At 41.4% G+C, this 19,352-nt stretch overlaps 1 pseudogene; it reads right to left on the reverse strand.

Moving 5' to 3' along the window:
• Positions 1-1,307: 1,307 nt before the first annotated feature.
• On the reverse strand, positions 1,308-19,112 carry LOC129144431 (glutathione S-transferase A4-like; annotated as a pseudogene).
• Positions 19,113-19,352: the final 240 nt, after the last annotated feature.

A 19,352-nucleotide genomic window follows, 5' to 3' on the forward strand; every position in this document is an offset into this window, starting at 1 on the left:
TCTGTCTTTTTCATCATCTGGTAGCTGGCTGGCTATGGCTTGCTCAGGGTGGGGAATGAGGTGGGACGACAAGCTGAATACTAATATCCAGGTTGGGATTTGACCACTCTGGGAGCTGGAGCTCAGGTCTACATGGACTGGGTTGGGGGGATGCTGAATGGCCTGGGTTATCAGAAAAAACCCTATTGCTCAGTCCATCATCTGAAGAGAAGAAGAAGAATGAATGGGGCAGAAGGTAATGTAGGGAATGGTTATGCCGTGTAGTGGCCCTGAGGAAATGGCATGAAGTCTGGTGGTCATTAAGTCACTTCACAAGGAAGGACATATACCTGGATACACACTCAGCTGTTAATAAAGTGTGCAACCCGGGAGGGAATGTCCCAGCAGGAGTTGGAAGCTGATAGAGTTGTGTGCCCCAAACCACTGGCAGATCAGAGACCTTGCTTCAGACCAGAGACCACCAGGAACTACAATTATGCCTACAACATCATCCTGAATAGATGCTCCGTGACAAAGTCAGCTCTTCCGTCTCCCATCAAACAAGCCCCAACATGAGGCTGAGCTTCAAATTTTACAGTTTAGAACATAATAGGTACCCTTAAAGAAAGTGTATCAGAGTTCAGGGTTGCAGAGAGCTATGATTGCACCACTGCACTCCAGCCTGGGTGACAGAGGACCCGTATCTTAAAAAAAACAAAAAATGTATCAAGGCTGGGGAGTCTTTTGTTCAGCTTGTATAAGTAGTATTTGTCAGTTATATTATTATATCTTAATCTCAGTGCTACTTGAAATTGTTTCATCATAGCAAAACTCAGTCTTGGGTGGCTCTGTTAGGTGGAAGAGTATTGTCTAAATATCCAACTTTTTTTCAGGGTTTCAGAATGAACATTCTCTGTTCCCCACACATCCCTGTAAGATTTACTAGCATCAGCCAATGTCTAACTCTTAATTTGTCATTTGCCACTTTTTTTCTTACCCCAAGTACTCAGCAATTAGGGTGGGTGTTGGAGAGATCCTTCCCTGCAAATTGCTGGTCCCTGTTCCCTCAATGGTCCCAATCTTGATGCAGACAGAAGAACAGGGTTATATGTGGGCCCCTGCCCTACATATATCTGGCTCCTATTTATTTATACAGAACACTTATTTCATAAAAGTTGTAGACTATCATCCACAACTGACAAACTTTAAAAAGCCACACACATCCGAATGATTTTATACTACATTTAATCAGCGTTGCTGTTAATGGCAGCACAGTTTTGTTCTTTTCAGACACTTTACTCCTAGGATCTACAGTTTGCTTCTATTATCCTCTGCAGACAGCACATGCTGGTGCTGTGACTGGATCATCATGTTTGTCATCACGCAACCTGCTGCCATTAGAGCAGCACTATCTTCCTGGCAAGTTCAACATAGTGGGTATCGGGGGTGGCTTCCTCTGACTCCCATTTAAGAAAAATCTCAACTTTGTCATGAATGAAGGGTGCTTAGACCTCAGGTTATGGAGTCCAGTGTACTGAATCTGCTTAATCCCTCAACAAGTGTTTGCTGGGTATTTCTGGGATGGATAATAATACAACTGCTGACATGTTTAGCATGAGTTATATTATCTATTAAAAAGTCACAATCAGGCAGTGCATACCCCTAAAATATTCATATTCCTTTTTTTTTTTTGAGATGGAGTCTCACTCTGTTGCCCAGGCTGGCATGCAGTGGCACAATCTCGGCTCACTGCAACTTCCACCTCCTGAGTTCAAGCAATTCTCCCACCTCAGCCTCCCAAGTAGCTGGGATTACAGGCATGCAACACCACACCTGGCTAATTTTTGTATTTTTAGTAGAGACAGGGTCTCACCATGTTAGCCAAGCTAGTCTTGAACTCCTGACCTCTAGTGATCCACCTGCCTCAGCCTCCCAAAATGCTAGGATTACAGGCACGAGCCACCACGTCTGGTCACATTCATATTCTTGACCTATCAATTCTTGTTTTAGGAATTATTATAAAGGAATAAGTAAGGGTGTGAGCAAAGAAATAGCTATAAGAGGCCAAGTGTGGTGGCTCACACCTGTAATCCTGGTAGTTTGGGAGGCTGAGGTGGGAGAATTGTTTGAGCTCAGTAGTTCAAGACCAGCCCAGACAACAGAGTGAGACCCCCATCTCTACAAAACTTTTTTTAAAGAAAGAAATAGCTATAAGAATGTTAACAGGGGCCAGGCGCAGTGGCTTTCACCTGTAATCCCAGCACTTTGGGAGGCTAAGATAGATGGATCATGAGGTCATGAGTTCGAGACAAGCCTGGCCAATATGGTGAAACCCTGTCTCTACTAAAAATACAAAAATTAGCCAGGCGTGGTGGCATGAGCCTCTAATCCCAGCTACTCAGCAAGCTGAGGAAGGAGAATCGCTTGAACCCAGGACGCAGAGGTTGCAGTGAGCCGAGATCACGCCACTGCACTCTAGCCCAGGCGGCAGAGCAAGACTCCGTCCCCCACCAAAAAATTAAAAAAAATGATGTTAACATGGTAAAAATTGGAAAGAACCTATGTTTCTAGGAAAAGGAGACTGGTTATGTAAATTATGGTACTTCTCTACAAGGAGTATAAACTAGTAATTTAAAATGCTCTTATGTAACAGGAAAGAGGAAGGTCCTTGTATTGACAAGGAAAGATCTCTAAAATGCATTAATAATAATAATAATAATAAAAAGCCCGGGGCAGAACAGAATATACACTATTTTCTATTTTGTGCAAGAAACTTGGGAGTGGCAAAGAATACAACTATATATTCTGATTTGCTTTTATCAGCATAAATAGGAACACTGGAAGTATACATAGGATGCCAATAAAGTGATTCTGGGAGCAGAAAGGTGGCGGGGAAGGGGTGGGAATGAGAATTCTGAATTTATGCTCTTTTAATATAGCTCTGAATTTTTTTTTTTAGATGAAGTCTCACTCTGTCGCCTAGGCTGGAGTACAATGGCGTGATCTTGGCTCACTACAATCTCCACCTCCCGGGTGCAAGTGATTCTCCTGCCTCAGCCTCCTGAGTAGCTGGGATTACAGGTGAACACCACCACACCTGGCTAATTTTTTATATTTTTAGTAGAGACAGGGTCTCAGTATGTTGGCCAGGCTGGTCTCAAACTCCTGACCTCTAGTGATCTGCCTGCTTCAGCCTCCCAAAGTGCTGGGATTATAGGCGTGCACCATCACAACCGGCCATAGCTCTGATTTTTTAAAGAAGATGTGATTCTATTGATTAATGAAAATAAAACAGCATACTATTTCAAAAGAATATTTGTTGACCTGTAAATATACTCATGATAATTGAAAAGAATGTTAAATGCAGGCCACAAAACAATCTTTAGTATGACCCTATTTGGAGGGAAAATGCAAAATAATAGGTCAGAAAATCTCATGCAGATAACATTTGGCTGGTGAGATTATAGGTCTTTTTTCTTTTCTTTTTTGAGACAGAGTCTTGCTCTGTAGCCCAAGCTGGAGTGCAGTGGTGTGATCTTGGCTCAGTGAAACCTCCACCTCCCGGGTTCAAGCAATTCTCCTGCCTCAGCCTCCAGAGTAGCTGGGATTACAGGCATGCCCCACCACGCCCAGCTAATTTTTGTATTTTTAGTAGAGATAGGGTTTCACTATGTTGGCCAGACTGGTCTTGGACTCCTGACCTGAGGTGATCTGCCTGTCTCGCCCTCCTAAAATGCTGGGATTACAGGCATGAGCCACCGCACCCAGCCAGTCTTTTTTCTTTTCGTCTTTTGGTTTACACAAATGTCTAATGTAACTACATGAACTTGCATTTCTTTTGTAATAAGAAAAATTGCTAATTCTTAAACCACAAGACCCGTGGTTACCTATTAGATAAAATGTTTCTCAGGAACTGGAACAGAGGCCAGGTAAGGTCTGGCAGGAGTGGAATTCTGTCTGAGGGCTGGGGCAGTGCAACAGGAGGCTGACAGTGTCCCCTAAGCAGATGCTCTGAACAATGCAGGAACTACGTGGGGCCCCAAAATCAGGGGGACTAAAAGCAGGCAGGGTTGTCTGGTAGGACCTAGAGGGAGAAGCAACGAAGACAGAGTTGTCAGCTTTGTTTTGTCAGGAAGAAAACTTTAAAAGCACTAAAAACAGGAAAGTACTAAATGTTCATGCCAGACATCAAAATAATCAATTCTTTTCCCCCTTCATAAAGTTTTATTTCCTAACAGATCCTTTAGATAAGCAAGAGAAAAATAACCAAAATGAAGAAAAGAATGATTTTTTATTTAGTTTTTTTTCTTGAGAAGAGTCTTGCTCTGTTGCCAGGCTGGAGTGCAGTGGCACAATCTCAGCTCACTGCAACCTCCACCTCCCAGGTTCAAGTGATTCTCCTGCCTCAGCTTCCCGAGTAGCTGGGATTACAGGTGCACGCTGCCACGCTTAGCTAATTTTTGTATTTTTAGTAGAGACAGGGTTACAGCGTGAGGTGTGAGCCACTGCGCCAGGCCAAGAATGGTTTTTTTTTTTTTTTTGAGACGGAGTCACTATGTCACCAGGCTGGAGTGCAGTGGTGCTATCCCAGCGCACTGCAACCTCCGCCTCCTGGGTTCAAGCGATTCTCCTGCCTCAGCCTCCCGAGTAGCTGCGATTACAGGCATGCGCCACCATGCCTAGCTAATTTTTGTATTGTTAGTAGAGACGGGTTTTCACCATGTTGGCCAGGATGGTCTCGATCTCCTGACCTCGTGATCCACCCACCTCAGCCTCCCCAAGTGCTGGGATTACAGGCATGAGCCACCGTGCCCAGCCAGAATGATTTTTAAAACAGTGTTCTTGGGCCAGGCATGGTGGCTTATGCCTGTAATCCCAACACTTTGGTGGGCCAAGGCCAGGGGACTGCTTGAGGCCAGGTGTTTGAGGCCATCCTGGGTAACATAGAGAAACCCCCATCTCTACAAAAAAAAAAAAAAATAGCCAGGTATGGTGGCACACACCTGTGGTCCCAGCTGCTCTGGAGGATGAGGTGGGAGGATCGCTTGAGGCCAAGAGGTCAAGTCTGCAGTGAGCCATGATCATGCCACTGCACTCCAACCTAGGCAACAGAGTGAAACCTTGTCTCAAAAAAACAAACAACAACAACAAAACCCCACCACACACACACACACACACACACACACACACACACACACCAATGTTCTTAAGTTTCTTTTGAGATTGGCCTAAAGGCACATTTTGCTTCAGTCTTTGTTCATTTTTTTCTGGGCTTTGTGTGGATGTTAATACACCACCTTTTGCAGAGTTGCAGGAAGTCAGGGACCCCAAATGGAGGGATCAGCTGAAGCCATGGCAGAAGAACATGGATTGTGAAGATTTCATGGACATTTATTAGTTCCCCAAATTAATACCTTTATCATTTCTTATGCCTGTCTTTACTGCAATCTCTAAACATAAATTGTGAAGATTTCATGGACACTTATCACTTCCCCAATCAATACCCTTGTGATTTCCTATGCCTGTCTTTACTTTAATCTCTTAATCCTGTCAGCTGAGAAGGATGTATGTCGCCTCAGACCATGTGATAATTGCCTTAACTGACCATGTGATAATTGCCTTAACTGCACAAATTGTACAGCATGTGTGTTTGAGCAATATGAAATCTGGGCACCTTGAAAAAAGAACAGAATAACAGCAATTGTTCAGGGAATAAGAGAGAGAACCTTAAACTCTGACCGCCGGTGAGCCGGGCGGAACAGAGCCATATTTCTCTTCTTTCAAAAGCAAATGGGAGAAATATCGCTGAATTCTTTTTCTCAGCAAGGAACATCCCTGGGAAAGACAATACACGCCTGGAGATGTAGGCCTATATATGGCCCCCCTAGGTGTGCCTGTCTTTTATGGTCGAGACTGCAGGGGTGAAATAGACCCCAGTCTCCCATAGCGCTCCCAGGCTTATTAGGAAGAGGAAATTCCCGCCTAATAAATTTTGGTCAGACCAGTTGATCTCGAAACCCTGTCTTCTGATAAGATGTTATCAATGACAATGGTGCCCAAAACTTCATTAGCAATTTTAATTTCGCCTCGGTCCTGTGGTCCTGTGATCTCTCCCTGCCTCCACTTGCCTTGTGATATTCTATTACCTTGTAAAGTACTTGATGTCTGTGACCCACACCTATTCGCACACTCCTTCCCCTTTTGAAAATCCCTAATAAAAACTTGCTGGTTTTTGCGGTTTGTGGGGCATCATGGAACCTACCGACATGTGATGTCTCCCCCGGATGCCCAGCTTTAAAATTTCTCTCTTTTGTACTCTGTCCCTTTATTTCTCAGGCTGGCCAACACTTAAGGAAAATAGAAAAGAACCTAAGTGACTATCGGGGCAGGTTCCCCGATTAAAAAAATAGCCAGGCATGGTGGCACTCACCTGTGGTCCCAACTACTCTGGAGGATGAGGTGGGAGGATCGCTTGAGGCCAAGAGGTCAAGTCTGCAGTGAGCCATGATCATGCCACTGCACTCGAACCTAGGCAACAGAGTGAAACCTTGTCTCAAAAAACCAAACAACAACAACAAAACCCCACCACATGCACACACACACACACACACACACATACACATACACACACACACCCCAATGTTCTTAAGTTTCTTTTGAGATTGGCCTAAAGGCACATTTTGCTTCAGTCTTTGTTCATTTTTTTCTGGGCTTTGTGTGGATGTTAATACACTACCTTTGGCAGAGGGAAGTCAGAAAGAACAGAAGCTTTGAGTTCTTCCACCATTAAAATAGCTTCTAACAGCTGTATGTCTGCCCAGCTGAATTTGTTGCCAACAAGAAAATCCTCTCCGTGGTCTTTCAAAATCTACAGAAAGAAAAATAATAAAGAATATCAAATGAGAGTAAAAAACATTTTGCATGGCTAAATACTTAACAAGAGCATGAAGCCTTTGTACTGATTAGATTTAATGAAGAATCTTAACAACAACAACAACAACAAATCTCCAGTGCTGGTAAGAATAAGATGAAACCAACACTCTAACACATGCTGTAAACTGGCACAATTTTTGGGGGGAAATTTTTGCCAGTGATTATCGAGTCCTTTTCGGTGGTGAAATGCTAGTACTGGGCTCCTGTTATAAACCTGGAGGTGGCTAAGTAAAATTGTATCCACCAGTGTGGAGAGACACGAAAGTTACAACTAGCTTAAACCTGCTGGCTATACCACCAGTAGAAACAAGTGACCAATGTGATCCCACAAGTCCAAACCAGAGCCACATAGAAAGCTAATTTTTCACTATCCAGTGAAGAGTGAATATTTAGAAATCTCTCAGGTGCATCTTTATGCACCAGATGCATATGGGTTTACTTGATAAATAAGGAGCAAAGGTAAATTCAAGTGCTATGTATCTTCTCATAATATATGCAAGAATAAAAATAAATGTTAGTGTGGATGGGGAAAAATCGCCAGAATCAGTGAATTCTATAGTATAAACACTTGATGGGCTATACCAAATAAATGAAATAGGACTCCTGCTAAAGATAAACTCACAGCTAAAAATTACACAGCATATAAGGAAACCCAAAGTCATCTATGAGACAGAGGTAACAGACTGATGAAAAAGGAGAATTTTGAACCACAGAGCCAAAAATAAGAGTTGATTCTGTAAAGAGTTAAAAATATTTTCAAATGTTCAAAGAGATGATAAAAAGGTGTTGTGGGTGAGTAACGACCATCTGGGCTGGTGGCATGGGGGTAAAAGAATTTACCAAGATAGTTGTAAAGAAAGGCAGATTTGTTCAAGAAAGTAGGAAACTATGTTGTGAGGAGGCAATGGGCAGGATCTGCAGAAGAGAAGCTGACTGCAAAGAAACAAAGGCTTGCTGGAGATTTTATAGATAGTGTCTATGCTGTCTGCAAAAGGGGACTTTGTGCAGTACTGATAACGCCGTGATTGAAGTGAGCTAACTTGCAGATGTCTGGTGATAGTTGGGCACGGGAAGATTGTGAGTTATTTGCACAGGAGTATTATGTGTCTTGGACCATGAAGAAAGACAGACTTGTAGCTTACTTCTTTCTCTTTTTGCTTTTCCCTGCTCCCACTTTTCCCTAAGTAGTACTCCACAAAAGGCATATAGAAAGAAAGAGCATATGGATTTGAAGAAGATATAAATAAAGTTTTGAAATGAAAAATATAAACATTAATATAATAAAAACTCCATGGAGAAAGTGAAAAAAATCAGTAATTTGACAAACACATCTAAGGAGGCAGAGATCAAAAATATGAAAGAAGGTAAGAGACAAGTAACACAGAATGAAGCTTCAATATAAAGCTAACAGGAGCCCAGAGGGACAAAATAGAATAGGAAAGTGGTGATTTTCAATGCTATTTGTTAGAGAATTTTCCAGAACAAAAAAAGAAGGGAGAATCCTCAGATTGAAAAAGGAACACTAAGCAGATAAACACAAACCTAGAAGTAAACACACAGGGTTGAATGTGTATCAGCCTGGGCAACATGGCAAAACCCCATCTTTACAACACACACACACACAAAATAGGTTGGTGTGGTGACTCACACCGGTAATCCCAGAATATTGAGAGGCCCAGGTGGGTGAATCTTTTGAGCCCAGGAGTTTGAGACCAGCCTGGGCAACATGGAGAAACCCCATCTCTACACACACACACACACACACACACCAGACACACACACACACAAAATAGCTGGGTGTGGTGACTCACACCTGTAATCCCAGAACGCTGGGAGGCCCAGGTGGGTGAATCTTTTGAGCCCAGGAGTTTGAGACCAGCCTGGGCAACATGGAGAAACCCCATCTACACACACACACACACACACACACACACACACACAAAATAGCTTGGTGTGCTGACTCACACCTGTAATCCCAGAACACTGGGAGGCCCAGGTGGGCGAATCTTTTGAGCCCAAGAGTTTGAGACCAGCCTGGGCAACATGGAGAAACCCAATCTATGCACACACACACACACACACACACTCAGCCTGGCTCAGCGGCATGCGCCTTAGTCCCAGTTACTCAGGAGGCTGAGGTGGATTGTTAGGTCCAGGAGGTCGAGGCTGAAGTGAGCTATGATCATTCCAGCCTGGGCAACAGAAAGAGTGAGACCGTGTGTGTGTGTGTGTGTGTGTGTGTGAGAGAGAGAGAGAGAGAGAGAGAGAAAGGGAGGGAGGGAGAGAGGGACGAAGGTGAAGGGGTGGCCTGCCCCTCCACACCTGTGGGTATTTCTAGTCAGGTGGGATGAGATACTGAGAAAAGAAATAAGACACAGAGACAAAGTATAGAGAAACAACAGTGGGCCCAGGGGACCGGCACTCAGCACACCAAGGACCTGCACCGGGACCGGTCTCTGAGTTCCCTCAGTTTTTATTGATTATTATTTTCATTATTTCAGCAAGAAGGAATGTAGTAGGAGGGCAGGGTGATAATAAGGAGAAGGTCAGCAACAAAATGTGAGCAATAGAATCTACGTCATACTTAAGTTCAAGGGAAGGTACTATGACTGGACGTGCTCGTAAGCCAGATTTATGTTTCTCTCCACCCAAACATCTCAGTGGAGTAAAGAATAACAAGGCAGCATTGCTGCAAACATGTTTTGCCTCCCACCATAGGGCAGTTTTTCTCTCATCTCAGAAATGAACAAATGTACAATCGGGTTTTATACCGAGACATTCAGTTCCCAGGGGCAGGCAGGAGACAGTGGCCTTCCTCTATCTCAACTGCAAGAGGCTTTCCTCTTCTACTAATCCACCTCAGCACAGACCCTTTATGGGTTTCGGGCAGGGTCAAGTATTTCTCATCCCACAAGGCCATATTTCAGACTATCACATGGGGAGGAAACTTGGACAATACCCCGCTTTTAATGGCAGAGGTCCCTGTGGCTTTCCACAATGCATTGTGCCCCTGGTTTATTGAGACTAGAGAATGGCGATGACTTTTACCAACTATACTGCTTGTAAACATTTTGTTAACAAGGCATGTCCTGCACAGCCCTGGATCCCTTAAAACTTGATTTCATACAACACATGTTTTTGTGAGCTCCAGGTTGGGTCAAAGTGGCTGGGGCAAAGTGGCTGGGGCAAAACTACAAATTAGCAACATCTCAGCAAGCAATTGTTTAAAGTACAGGTCTTTTTCAAAATGGAGTCTCTTATGTCTTCCCTTTCTACACAGACACAGTAACAGTCTGATCTCTCTTTCTTTTCCCTACAGGAAGGGAGGGAAGGAAGGAAGGAAAAGAAAGAAAAGGAAAGAAAGGAAAGAAAGAAAGAAGAAAGTATACCATATACCAGACAAGGAGAAAATCTAAAATGAGAAAAAAGATAAATATAATGCCATCAAAAGAAAAATAACCACACTAATGGAAGACTTCTAAAGAGCAAAAATCTAGGCCAGAAGAAATAATAATATCTTTGGAGTGTTGAAGTAAAATAATTATTAATCTAGAATTCTATAACCATCTAAATAATTATTTTAGTGTAAAGGTAAAAATAAAGATATTTTCTAGCAAAGACTGAAAGAGTTAACCACTTACAGACCTTTCCTGAAAGAACTCCAAAAAAAATGTTCTTCCCTTAGAAGGAAAAAGCACCCAGAAGAAAGGCATGAGAAGCAAGGAGCAATGGTGAGCCAAGGAATCAGTTAAATGTGTTGATAAATATATATAAGTAGTGGCTTAAAAAAAAATTAGAAGAAGTTTAAAAACACGTTGGATCTAAACTATTGTTTAACAAAAACAGAAACAGAAAGAAAAGTTTGGAGAAAAGTTGAATCTTTGTCCTATCAAGAGAAGGATAAATATTAATAGTTTCAGAAAGAAATGTTTACCTTCTGAACCGTAGAAGAAAAGTTGTGAATAAAGAAAACCAGATCATCTACCAGGATCTAGAAAAACAGAGGAAAACTCAAAGAAAAGTTTTGTTTTTGTAAATAGAATAAATAAAATAAAGCGAAAGGGGTAAATACAAATGTATTAGCAATGACAAGATATTTGCCTATAAGGCTCAAAAACATAAAGTTGGTTGATAAAAACAAGTAGTAGAATAAACTTATAGTATGATGCTATGTACATAAAAATATTTTAAGATCCACACTGTAAACACTTTTAAAACAGCTCAAAGCCAGGTCTCAATTTTTAAAAATGAAGAGAAAGAACTTACATCAAATTTCTGATAGTGGTTGCCTCTGAGAAGGGAGAGAGGAAGGGTATAATGTTTGAGTACAGTTCAAAGGAGGATTTAGCTATCTATATACCTTTGTTTTAAGGAGAAATTAAAGTTCCTAAGCAAGAAAATAAAAGTACTGACATTTGTTACTGCCAAGTAGTAGGTACATAGCAGTTCTGCTTCTGAAAATATTTTAAATACAGTTGACCCTTGAACAACACAGGTTTGAACTATGCAGGTCCACTTATACATGAATTTTCTTCCACTTCTGCCACCCCTGAGACAGCACGACCAACCCCTCCTCTTTCTCCTCCTCAGCCTACTCAATGTGAAGATGATGAGGATGAAGACCTTTATGATGATCCATTTCCACTTAATGAATAGTAAATATATTTTCTCCTCTTTATGATTTTAACAAAGTTTTTTCTTTAGCTTACTTTGAATACAGTACTTAATGCATATAGCTACAAAATATGTGTTAATCCACTGTTTATGTTATCAGTAAGGCTTCCATTCAACAGTAGGCTATTCATAGTTTTTGAGAAGTCAAAAGTTATATGCCCCAACTCCCATGTTGATCAGGGGTTAATTGTAATGGAATACCAGGCAAAATTATCTTCTATATAATCATAATTATCTAAAAGTCCAAAAAACAAATAAAAATGTATTTATAGGGGAAAGACTAGGAGGAACCATATAAAAATAATACTGAGATTTATCTTTGGGTGGTGAGGATAGTAGTGGTTTCTTTCTACATTCTACAGTTCTGTCCTAATTTTTTATATAATGAACATCTACTTCTTATAAAATAATTTTTTAAACTCACCTCATTTTCAGAAATAAAATTTGACATCTAAATACAAAAACTTGGACTTAATATATTTCAAAATACAGCATCTACATTATTGAATTGAAGTATTATGTTGAAGGACAGTATTCTTTGATTTGGAAAAAGCAGTTTAGTTTTCTAGTAATAGGTGAATCAGAGAAGCAGGGTTTGTTTTCTGCTCAGTATCATTCTCTTTCACACAGAGAAAAGGTCTATCCCAAAGCCCCAGAGAGAATGCTTTGTTTGAAACAGCAGCCTCCAGGATATATTCTCTTGATCAGAAGGAATATCATGAAAAGATGGTTTGGCAACTAAAAAAATAACACAAGCCCAAGTCTCAATGGCAAGGGAGGGTGATATCACATTTTGAATAGTTCCCAGTTCTTTGACTCAACATAAGGAAATTAGTAACTTTGTATTTAAATCCAAAACACAATCAAAATTATTTAGTACATTGTGTCTTACAGAATAGAAGTAACATAGCCCTGGCCAAAGACTACACCCAAGTATTTAGCATCTACTTATTTCAGAAATAACAACTATGATATAAATGAATCATATAGTTCCACCTTCTTAAAAGATTCTCTGGGAACAAACTATAATAGACACTAAGGTACATTTTCAAAAACTATTATATCCAACTCCAAGTTAAATAAAATAGTCTTATAAATGAGTGTTCTTTTAAATAATCCAACATCCAATTAAGGAGGGTTATTTGGGCCAGAATGCACTACCCAGGTGCCACACTTCACTGCTGTGTGTCAATAACAGAGAATTGTTTTTTTTTTTTTTTTTTTTTTTTGAGACGGAGTCTCGCTCTGTCATGCAGGCTGGAGTGCAATGGTGCGATCTCAGCTCACTGCAACCCCCACCTCCCGGGTTCAAGTGATTCTCCTGCCTCAGCCTTCTGAGTAACTGGGATTACAGGAGCCTGCCAACACACCCATCTAATTTTTTGTATTTTTGGTAGAGACGGGGTTTCACCATGTTGGCCAGGCTGGTCTCAAACTCCTGACCTCAGGTGATCCACCTGCCTTGGCCTCCCAAAGTGCTGGGATTACAGGTGTGAGCCACGGCACCTGGCCAATAAGAGAATATTTGAAGAGCAAGCTCTTGAGGTTGTCAAAAGAGGCTTGGAGTGATGGAGCCCCCAAAGCAGTCTCTTCCAGCTGCCAGCTGCTTTGCCTGTCTGTGCCAACACCATACAAATATCATAATTCTCTAGGACTACTATGGCATGAAAAAGTTAAACATAAAAGGAACCAGAGCTCCTTAAAAAAATGGCTGATTGCCTGGTGCAGTGGCTCACGCCTGTAATGCCAGCACTTTGGGAGGCTGAGGCGAGCGGATCATCTGAGGTCGGGAGTTTGAGACCAGGAGTTCGAGACCAAGGCCAACATGGTGAAACCGTGTCTCTGCTAAAAATACAAAAATTAGCTAGGCATGGTGGCACATGCCTGTAGTCCCAGCTACTCGGGAGGCTGAGGCAGGAGAATCGCTTGAACTGGGGAGGCAGAGGTTGCAGTGAGCCGAGATCACGCCACTGCACTCCAGCCTGGGTGACAGAGTGAGACTCTGTCTTAAAAAAAAAAAAAAAAAAGGAGAGAGAGAGACTTTATCTTTTGATTGAGGCATGATTAGCCTCTAGTATTAGACCTAAAAAAATACCTGACAGTATTCAAGGTGGTCACATCTTGGTCTGATGTCTTAATTTAAAAGACAGAACAGAAATGCTGTATACTTTCATTGTACTTGGTATATTCCAACTCTATTTTGTTGGAGTTTCCATAATTTTACCTGTAATTTGTTCTGGAATCCTTTTTAGAGTTTTGATCCAAAAGCAGTGAAGCTCTAACATGGCCTCTGTGTGTCTTTTCAGATATTCTCTCTTGAAATATTCTCAGAAACAGAAAAGGTAAAAGCCCTGGATCCCTGAAGCCTACCTTTTCAAAGGCAGGCAAGTACTGAGTTTTAGCTTTCTACATGATGGAAGCAAGGGTCTCCTGTTTTTCCTCGGGGGATTTGAAGGGGGCCACCATTATCATCATCATCAGGTCCAGGGTGCCATCAACTTACATGTTGATCCTGACAAAACAACCATTTGACCCTCAGGTGGAGATCTTTTGAGTACAGGGTTCTTAATCCAACACTTCTCTAGTACAAATAGATGCAGGAAAAAATAATTTTTATTTTTCCTCTTAAGCTTCCACTCTCATGAATGATTTCTAGCTCCAGAACCAGCCAAGTGCCCAGGATATAGTAGAGTCTCTGGAAATGCTTATTGAATAAAAGGATGTATGAAAGAATTCATGAATGCCCTTAAGTTGAAATCTGCCATAAACAAATAATTGATTATTATGGCTTTAAAAACTAAACTCAGTGAAGTTTATTAAAACTACAAAACAATTAGTACCAGAACATTTTCACTTACTTAGAGAAGACAGATAATTTAACAGGTCTTCTGTTGACCTGGCAACTGAGAAAGAAAAGTTTAATTTCCTAGTCAGGTCAAACTGTTGTATTTCCTTCCCTTTAAAGTTTTCCTTTCACTGCCAAGCACTAAATAAATAAATAAACAAACAAACCATAGTATCTATATTGCCATTATTTACTGGCCTATTAGTACATTCATGCTGTGCTGGTTATGTCTTCAAGAGTGTCTTTGTATTCCCCATTATATGCTAATTGCTTAATGAATTTGTTTTAATGGTCTTCTGTAGTCTTTTTCTTTTTAACAGCATAAAAGAATAATGGAGCCAGGCTTAGTGGTACATCTATGGCCCAGCTATGCGGGAGGCTGAGACGGGAGGATTGCTTGAGCCCAGCAGTTTGAGTCTGGCCTGGGCAACATACTGAGATGCCATCTCTTAAAAATTTAAAAAAAAAAAAAAAAAAAAAAAGGCCTGGCATGGTAGCTCACACTGTAATCTTGTGCTTTGGGAGGCCAAGGTGGGTGGATCACTTGAGGACAGGAGTTTGAGACCAGCCTGGCCAAAATGGTGAAACCTGTCTCTACTGAAAATATAAAAGTCAGCAGGGCGTGGTGGCACATGCATGTGGTCTCAGCTGTTTGGGAGGCTGAGGCAGGAGAATCACTTGAACTCAGGAGGCAGAGGTTGCAGTGAGCCAAGATCATGCTAGTACACTGCAGCCTGGGCAACAGAGCATGACTCTGTCTCAAAAAAAAAAAAAAAAAGAAAGAAAGAAAGAAAAAGAAAAAGAAAAAAATTGAGTAATATACTTTCATTGTCCTATTTGAATTACAAATAATTTTTCTTTCATGTTAGTGTCACCTAGCCCACTTGCTTTAGTTTACTACAATTTATGGCTAACCCAAAGAAAAAGAATATTAACAACACCATCTATACCTCAGAGCATGTCTTAGAAAAAAACCAAGGAGATTTTTAAAGACCAATTAAAAACTTTGCATCAAAACAATAAGAAACAGACTGTGTTTGCATATTTGTACTTATTTACAAAAGTACCATGTTCACATACTGTTTGACATTGCTTCTCTTGCCATATACCTTCAGAATTACAGGTTGGAATGACTAAGCCTGTTTTAAAGATGAAGATATGGGAAAGTTGGCATGGGCTGCTACTTTTTATGGACGTTGCTCATTCCTATGTTATGTTCTTTCTCCTTTTTCTGAACAATTGAGCCCTGGGCTTTCTCCCTCAGCGTCTTCTGTGCATACTGACCACCCACACTGTGTCCGTGCTCATAGTGATGACTGTTTAGGGACCTCTGAAAAGGCCCCAGGACCCCAAATCCCGGTAAGAGTTTATAGTTGCAAGTATTTGTTTTGTCTTAAGTCTAGTTATTTCTTATGAAACTAAACTATCCACGTGAATAATTACCCAATCATTTTCTGACAGGCCTAGCACAGTGCCCAGTGTAGCATAGATGTTTGTGGTATACAGAGGTCAAAAAAAGGCCAAAAAACTTCACCTTCTTGTATTTGTGATGAAACTTGGCAGCTCCTCCCATTAATAGATGGGGTCTATTTCCCAGTCTATTTGTGGCTTCCTTTAATGAGTGTAATGAGGTAGAAATGATGAGGTGCCAATTCTGAACCCAGAACTTAGGAGGCCAGTATGCTTTCACTCTCACTCTCAGAACTTTGCCTTGCTGCCATGAGAACAAGCTCAGGATGAGAGGATGAGAGATACATGGTCTATTCATATCCCAATTGATAGCCAACACCCACGACCAGAGCTACCTAGCTAACTATAGACACGAGTGAGTGCAGCCTAGCTAAGTCAAGCTTGATCCAGATAGGCCACTCAGATACTTGCTCACCCATAGACAGGTGAGCAATAACAAATGCTTGCTGATTTAGGTCACTGTGTTTCAAGGTGATATGTTTTAGAGCATTATTTATAGTCAACAGATCATTGATACAATGCTCAGTATGTGTGTGATGAATCAGTCATTTCTACCTTCATGTAGAATAGCTTACCAGTTTATTTTCTAAGAACATATTTTGTTAGGAGTAGGGAGAGAATATGAGAATGTTGAATGCAGCATTCAGTGCACTATGAGTAGTACACAGAAAAGGGGGATGTGGAGTACTTATTAAGAGTAAGTACAAGGTGGCCGGGCATGGTGGCTCATGCCTATAAACCTAGCACTTTGGGAGACCAAAGCAGGTGGATCACTTGAGGCCAGGAGCTTGAAACCAGCCTGGCCAATGTGGCATAACCCTGTCTCTACTAAAAATACAAGATTTAGCTGAGCATGGTGGCACATGCCTGTGGTCCCAGCTACTCAGGAGGCTGAGGCATGAGAATTGCTTGAACCCAGGAGGTGGTAGTTGCAGTGAGCTGAGATCACACCACTGCAATCCAGCCTGGCAACAGAGCGAGACCTGTCTCAAAAGAAAAAAAAAAGAATAAGTACAAGGCATGCCAGGTCTAGCAAGTCATTTCCCCTTTGTCCCATTTGTCTTTTTTGTCTCAATCCAGATTGAAAGGTACACCTGAACCAGGTCTCAGTTGGTGGAGAAGTGAAGAAGCTTGTCTAAGAATCAAGTAGAGTAATGAACACTATGGTACCTGACTTTTTCCCTCAGGTCCTTCCCATAGAAGTTGTACTTCGCAGCAAGATAGTTGAGGATGGCTCTAGTCTGCGTCAGCACCATTCCATCCATTTCAACCAAAGGCACTTGGCCAAAAAGCAAGCGTCCATCTGTGGTTTGAGCAAAGAGAGGTTAAGATACCCTTGTTCAGTGGTTGCAGTAAATCTAAGGATGTTTCACTTCTAATTTCTATCTGTGATTTTTAGGTTCTATCAAAAGTGATGAATTAAAGACCCTAGTTGTTGAGGAAATGGCTATCATTTGCTTCATGTTAAATCTGAGATTCATTTGGTAGTCTCATGCACTTTTGTGTGTTGGTTAACATGATTATTTAAGATTTTCTACATTTACTGTAACTATGTTATAGTATAAGTGCTTCTGATTCTCAAAGATTAGGGTGTTGACTGGGTGTAGTGGCTCACGCCTGTAATTGCAGCACTTTGGGAGGCCGAGGTGGGCGGATCACTTGAGGTCAGGAGTTTGAGATGAGCCTGGCTAACATGGCGGGGATTAGGGGGGTGCAGGGTTGTGGGGATTCTTAAAGGATTCTTCAGTGAGATGGGAAGAATTAAACCAATTAGCTCTGACACATATGAGTTTCATTCTATCCTCTTAACCAAAGTCACCGTCATGACCTACTTGATAAGAGTTTCTGAAGGCTAACTGGTGTGGCCTTTGCTGATGCAAATTAAGCTGTGTGTCAGGAACATGATGAACAGCCAATCAATGTTAGCAGTCATGCTATGTGTTTGCCTTTTCTAGCAGTAGCCATTCTAGAGCTCTGTCTCTTTTATCAAAACAAATACTTCCCAAAGCAGGTTTTCCATTTTTCTCTAATAAGATAATATTGAACAAATCTAGGCTTACCCTTCTGCAACTTTTCATATTATTCTCTTGTTTCAAGAAATTCTTCTTCAAACTAAATAAAAGATAAAGAGACATTATTCCAACTTTAAAGTCCTCAAGAAAACAAAGAGATTTTGTTTTTTGTTGATTTTTTAATTTTTGCTCCCATTCCTCTTTTTCGTTTTCTTCACCTAAGTTCTTCCTTCCTTCCAAACTTATGTCCTTTCTCCAACTTCCCCAGTGATTTTTCCTCTTCTCTTTCTTCTTCCTCTTCTGTTATTTTTCCTTCATATAAAGACAAGTTAAATTTCTCTTTAATGCTCATATGTTCAATGAAAGGAATCCAGAGATCTTTAATCAGGTGAGATTATCATGATTTGTTGATGATGTTTCTAAAGCTTTTGTGAGAAACATTGATTTTTTTGGTCCCCGCAAACCTTGAGATGTGGGTAAGCAGTTTAAGTGGAGATGTCCCTAAAAGGGAATAGAGAAAAACAAACAAAGTAATGAGTCCTTGCTCTAGAGAAGTTGGCATTGAGATAGGGAAAAGGAAGCCTACATCTGCATAAAATAATTCCAAGGCACTTGTGAAAATCTATGGAAAAGTCAGTGTGGAGGGAATTCAGAGTTAAGGAAAGATCCCATGAGGTAGATCTTTCAGGGAGGAGTTAAGGGGGAGGCCAGACTGCAGCTAGGCCTAACATTCCAGCTGGCAGCCATGAGTACTACATGACTGGGGTGCTGAGGCAGAGCTGAAAGACCCCAGAAAAACAGCCGGTCCCAATGGAGAGAATGAGACAGATGTGGGTCTCCTCTCTCTTCTTTGTCTTGTGATCCACAAAAATCTTTTTAGCCCCTATGAAGCTTCTAGAACATGACCTCGCCCCACAGCTCCCCCAATCCTCCCTAATCCTCCATCATCCTGTGATCCCTCCCTCACCTCTTACAAAGGAAGACAATTGGAAAGGAAAAGAATAGATACAGCCTGTAGGCACCATTCCAAAGCTTGAAGCGGAAAGGAGGCCACTTCATTCCCACCCAAATTACCATCCTTCCCAATCCCAGTCAGGAACCAGCCTCCCCTCCAGCTGCAGCCTGCAGCCAGCAGCCAGGGGGATGGACTCCATCTTGCCCCTGCCATGAAAGTAGTAGAGCTTGGGACTGGCTGCCATGATTCCTGGCTCAAAGTTTTCTAAAGGATATTAAAAAAAATTAAACAATATACTGACCAGCTATATGGCATTTCTTCCCCATTTATAGCAATTCCAAAACGGGTAAAACAAAACTAGTGTTGAGGGATGCATACATAGGAGGTGAAACTATGAAGAAAAGCAAGAAAATAATTACCAAGGAAGCAGGATAATGGTTACTTCTAGTGAGGAGAATGGGGTTGTTATTGGGGAGGAGCATTT

Source organism: Pan troglodytes, chromosome 5, assembly GCF_028858775.2.
Source record: "Pan troglodytes isolate AG18354 chromosome 5, NHGRI_mPanTro3-v2.0_pri, whole genome shotgun sequence".
Lineage (NCBI taxonomy): Eukaryota > Metazoa > Chordata > Mammalia > Primates > Hominidae > Pan > Pan troglodytes.